This window comes from Capsicum annuum, chromosome 9, assembly GCF_002878395.1.
Source record: "Capsicum annuum cultivar UCD-10X-F1 chromosome 9, UCD10Xv1.1, whole genome shotgun sequence".
NCBI classification, from domain to species: domain Eukaryota; kingdom Viridiplantae; phylum Streptophyta; class Magnoliopsida; order Solanales; family Solanaceae; genus Capsicum; species Capsicum annuum.
The window spans coordinates 180,357,104-180,363,479 of record NC_061119.1 but is presented as its reverse complement, the minus strand read 5'-3'; positions in this window follow the sequence as shown (position 1 = coordinate 180,363,479).

The following is a 6,376-nucleotide window of genomic DNA, read 5'->3' as shown; positions in this document are numbered from 1 at the left end:
TCGTTGCATAAGCGACACCACAACCGCTTAAGCGATCATTTAGATTCTTAAGCATCCATCACTAATACCCCTCTCTATATCCCATTTACTATTCATCCAAGCTTAGTTTTATTATTCCATAAACACCATTACTAACCTAAAGGCCTTATAAATATGAGAGATTGACTATTGGGTGTTGGAAGTGAGTTGGACACTTCATTACTATCTCTTCCCCCATTATTTATTTCATGAGTTTTCAATTAATTTCTTATTTAGCTCACTGGTTTAACATTAAATCCCTAGTTTATGTTGGGGATGATTTTAGGATTCATTTGTACTCAAATTTCACCTATTTTGAGGGAAAATAATCCTAGGCTTAGAGGGACACATTGATAGTATCAATGTTGTGATTCCACAAAAGTACACCATGGGATTTTTAGTTCAATTTTGAACCTGGTGACTTTATATGCACTATAGGTATAATTATTCTTGTTTTAACTCATAAATTATTATTTTAATAGTGTGACAATATTCAGAGGCTTCTCATAAGGGAAAAACACTTAAGTATTGGCTTTCTTAAGCTTTCAGCTATGTCCAGATAGGCTAGGCATTCTTTTCTCATATATTGAGGTTTATTAGGGAATTAATATAGTTTATTCTAGATTGGTCTGGGTATTTACGACTTAATTGATAGATTAGTATTTTATTGGTTAAAGTTAGCTGGTTTGGGATAGTTTAGTATTTTATCGTTTAAAGTTAGCCGATTTGGGACATTTTTGGTAGAATTTAACCTTATTTTTCCCTCATGATGGTTGTGCTGATAATTTACAACTATTTTTTTAATATTAAATACCTTGGGATGGAATTTTATGTCCTTAGTCTTTTTTTGGGTATATATTTTCCTTAGTTTGGGTTTTTAGGACTAGTAGTGGGTCTCGCCGGTCCTCTCTTTAGGTCAAAAGCCTATAATAGATCCTTGAGGATCTAAGAGGGCCTTATAAATTACCTTAGACTAAATCATGAGCCTTAGGATTACTGATGTTGGGTGTATTTATGCATTCTAGCATCACTATTCTAGCCTTTTTACCCATATTTTAAGGATGATTCTAAGCTATAATGGTTGATAAGGAGATAAATGTGTTAAAAAATGTGCTTATAAGATTCCAAGTTAATTACAGGTGAGTTTGTACTTAAAAGAGTCAATTAGAGTTCAATAGAGAAAACTAGGCTTCCTAGCTTGAGCTATTTGCTTTTCTAGTCTATCTTGTTGGATTCTATTGAGTTCGTTGTGTTCCTTATGGTTTTAAATGTGTTATGATATGTGGAAAAAGTTTTTAGGAGTGTAAAAAGTTCATATGAGGCAAATAAAGAGTGGAAACTTTAAGGAAAAGATCATGAAACCAACCTTGTCTAAGCTTTTATTTTTGATTCATTGTAATGGGTTTAATGTTGTTTGTGCATCTAATTCTTGTGGTGGGATGATGTAGATTGATTTTTGAGATGAATATAAAGATATTTTGATGTTAAAAAATCTTAAAAATCAATGGAAATACACCATATGACAAGGGATGGAAGGAGAAAGGGCCAACACTTAACCAAAATTCGGAGGACAAATTCCAAAGAGTGCATGGGTTTAACATGCATCACATGCTCCAATGCAGGGAAATATAGGGTGAAGCACATGATCCATTCCATATCTATGGAGGGTGAAACATACGTTCCACTCCACAATTGGGCGTTTGATACTAAATTGACTCCTAGATGGACTTGGCTTACCCTTATGCTATATATACATGTTGTATCACATTTTTACATATCTTTTGACATATTTTAGAGATAAAGGGGATGCTACAACTTAATTATTAGTTTTTTTATTAATTTTATTTAGTTCATACATATTTTTAGTTGTCAATTACAGCCTTGTGATTATGATTATGACTATGCATGGTTAAACACCCTCTTTTCGAGGTTGAAGCTAAGAACATGATTTTTATTGCTATGGATTAATTTTGTTTGATTTTCTTATCAATAATGGTTATTTATTTATTCTTATTATAACTATTTTAAGGATTTACAACCCTTAGAATACATCTATTATCAACCTTGTGAACTCGGGAGAGGGAATAGGGTGATAGAACATGGGAATACACAGAGTATAGTTCTTGATTCTTTATAAAATAAGAAACTTGAATTAGTATCTAGGATAGGGATGTACTTAGCTACCTTACTTGATTCATATGTAGGATGATATTTGGTAAGAACTTAAGTGAATTATTGCATCTCCGCTCAATGATGTATGTGTAAGGTTCAACTTAGGTAATAGATTAAAGGTTAGGAAACAATACTCATGCAATTAACACTACGAATAATCAACCAAGATAAGCAAGTTAACGAATGAAATCCAAAAGCATAATATGATAGTTCAGAGTGCTTCAACCCTGAGTTTTCTCTTATTGATTGTCTCAAGATCTTTACTTTCCGCATTGTTTAGTTTCAATTTACAATTTCCAAACTCTTTATTTGGTTACTCTTGCATCAATTGAATCTAAAGTGTGAACTGAAATCAAGTCGTTGGCAAATCTAGTCTCTATTGGATCGATGGCTCGGCTTTCTTGAAGGACACTATATTACTTGGTAGACCATGTACACTTGCGTGTGCGCTTAGGTGCTCTCAAGTTTTTGGCGCCGTTGCAGGGGACTTGTATTTTTTCAATTTTCTTTTAGTTTTACTTTTAGATTTAGTTGGTGTTTTTATGCTTGGTCTTGTTTTTGTTTTTGCAGGAAACAGGTTCTTAAGTTTATAAGTTAGCAAGGGATCAGGAGTTGGTAGAACCAAGCACGAAACCCGAGAACCTTTACCATCAACCCTGGAGAGAAGCAATCCTTATCCACAAAATTCTATAAATCCAAGAAGACCAAGAGAACACTGCTCCTATGGCTGAACAACAAGCAACTAGTAGGAAGTTTAGGGAAGTGGTAGTCCCACTTCTAACAAACTTGACTTCCCCAATTCAAAGACCGGCAACTGGGGGGAATTTCGAGTTAAAACATAATATGGCGAAGCTTCTTATTAGTAGTAGACAGTTTATAGGGCTTTCACACAAGGATTCATAAGTCCACTTACAGACTTTTATTGAGCTTACTGATACATTAACTCTGGCGGGGGTGACTCCAGATTATGTGAGGCTGACACTGTTTTTCCATTCACTTTTGGGGGAAGTGAAAAAGTGGTTGAATATGAAGCCGGCCAATTCAATCACATCATGGGATGACTTAGCCAGAAAGTTCCTCATCAGATTCTTTCCATCAAGCAAGATTGCGAGACTCCGCAGTGAGATAGTGAACTACAAACTGAATCATGATGAAAAACTCTATCATGCTTGGGAATGCTTCAAGGATCTTCTTCGGAATTATCCACATAACTAGAAAATCGAATGATGTACTTTCTCATACTTTGTAGAAGCTCTTGATCATAATATAAAGATTTTAATAGATTCATCCGCAGATGGTCAAGCGCTAGAATTGACTTATGATGAGCTGTACATATTACTAAACCGCATAGCATAAGGAAATCCAGATTGAAATTCATATTCTAGAAGTGCCACAAAAATAATTATAGGTATTTTAGAGGTGGACCAATTCACAGCCTTATCAGCATAGGTTTTTGTACTATAAAATTTTATCAACACAATATTTAGCAGCATGAAGTTGGGAGCAGCACAACCTACAACCATAGTTTATGCCATCTAATAAGCTGCAGGTAATGCTCAATGGCCAAATTATGGTAATTCCTACAACATGAAGTGGCAAACTCAGCCTTGGAATGCACAGTAATAATAAATCCCACAGCCACAGGCCCAATTAAATCAATCAGTGAGCAATATGGAAGAGATGTTAAAATAACTCTTAACTGGGAAAGCACAACTATTTGTGTATATGAAAAGTCAAAAGATAGAATTACAGAATCATAAAGTGTCCTAAAGAAGCTTATAGTTGCAAATTAGGTAGTTACAACAAGTATTAAATATAGGCCATAAGTTGGTTTGCCAGCAGATACAGAAAATCCAAAACAAGACATGGAAATCACCTTGAGTAGTGGTAAAGAGCTTCAAGGAGAACCTCCCAAGGCAAAAACAAAGATAGAAATGATACAGTGAACCAATAGGTAAATGACAGAGTTGCTAAAAATTCAAGGAAGTATGAGTACTTGGAAGAAAAAGTAACTGTAGAAGAAGAGAAGAAGAGGCTACCATTACCTTTCCCATAGAGGCAAATTAAAGTGAAGGAGGATACATTGTTTAAGAAGTTCTTTGATACATTCAGAGAAGTTCATATTAATTTACCTTTGCTAGATATTTTGCAGAGTATGCCCAAGAACGCAAAGTACTTGAGGGATGTGGTGGCTAAGATTGTGATATTGTAGGATGTAGGAGAAATAACCCTCACTAAATAGTATAGTGCGGTGATGTCACATAAAATCCCCAAGAAATTAAGAGATCAAGGAAAGTTTGCCATCCTAATTCAAATTGGCATTAAAGACGTTCATGCATTGAGTGACTTAGGAGCTAGTGTAAATTTAATGCCCCTATCATTATTTAGAAAATTAGGCTTGGGAGGGCCTAAAGTGAAACTAGTGGTTATGTAGCTCGCAGATGGATCCATAACATATCCAGATGGAAGCATTGAGTATGTCCTCATAAAGATTGGTAAATTTGTTATTCCTGCTGATTTTTGGTTCTTGATTTTATAGCAAACGAACAGGTACCAATCACTTGGGGCATCTATTCTTAGCAGCTGGAGGAGCCTTGATTTATGTTATAAAAGGCATACTCAAGATGAGGGTAGATGATGAAGAGGCGGTATTTGATGTTTACAAAGCACCCATTAAAAGTCCCCTATATAAAGATTTATGCATGATCAATATTATTGATGGGGATGAGTGTGGGGTGATTAAGTCACCAATGACCTCTTCTAACTACCTAATTGAGCCACCTAAGATGAAACCACTGATTACCAAAGGTAAAAGAGGTTTGAAATAAATGAAAAAATGTCTCCCAAAAGCGAGTAAAAAGGTGAAGGAATATGGTTGGGTTGAGTTGGGTCATGCCGCGACACTAAATTAGGCGCTACTTGAGAGTCAACCCAAGTTAATTAGGCATGTTTTCTTTTCAGTCTTTTTAGTTTTATTTCACGTAGATTTTGATTTTTTTGAGTCACAGGTTAATAGGAAGTTTGAGTACCATAAACTTGAGCTTAAAGCATGGCAAAGATGAAGTATGGGGTCTCGTGTATCCCATGAATACAAAAGATGCTGCTAGCTAGGCCTAGAGGACCCAGAGAGTATTTCTATCTCTTACTTTTACATCCAGTTTGGGGAAAAGTAGATTTTTAAGTATGGGATGGGAAAATTCCCAAATTTTGGCTCAATTTAAAAATTTCTAGTATAGGAATAAGTGAGATATTCTTGTTGGTACTATTTTTTATTACATGATGCAAGTGGGTTTGTGTATAAAAGCTTGTTGATTGAGTGAATTGCTATTTTTGAGACTCCTAGGCTCAAGTTTTTTACCTTTGTACTTGTTGGCTTAAATTTGAATTTGTGATATTGTTTGGTTGGGATTCTATGATGATCCTATAAGAGGTGAGCATGTGCCATGTGCGTGTGAGAATTTTTGTATATTCCTTATTGCATGTGATTTCTAGAACTTGCCTGGTGTGTGTGTGAAGAGAAATAAAGAATGTGGGTTTAGGAGATGATATAGGCATTTCTTTGATAGCCTTGTTTTATACCTTATTTTTAATCCTACCCATTATGCATTATCATAGTTAACCCCGATTGAGCCTTTAGCTTTTTATTTAGAAACCTCATAAGTAGCCTAATCCCTTATTTGATAGACCATAATTTGATCGAAAAAGCTCCTAAGTGCTCTAAGGAAAAATTAAATTAGTGAGGAGTTTGAGAAATTGAAGAAGAAAAAGGTGAAATTGATTCCCCAAGGTAATGGTTATTGGTGTTTATAATTGATGTGTGGTGGATGGATGTAATATAATTGATGTTAGAAATATTTCCATGATTGTGAAATTTTTTTTAGAAAAATTGATTCTTGTGGTAGTAAACTATGTGTCCACCATGTGTTTGTGAAAATGCTTAAAATAGATGGGGCAAAAACAAAAGATAAGGGTAGACAAAAATGGTATAATTTCGTTGTTGGAGAGTGATTTTAAGTGTATAATGTAGTGTATTAAAGCACTTAGAGAGGTTAGTCACTATTCCCAAATAGTTTCTACCCGTCCCTTAGCCTAGATTACAACCCAAAAAAGACCTAATTGATCCTAAGCTTTACATTCGACTATTATTGGAGCATTACACTAAGGGCAAACCTATGGTTCATTGGCT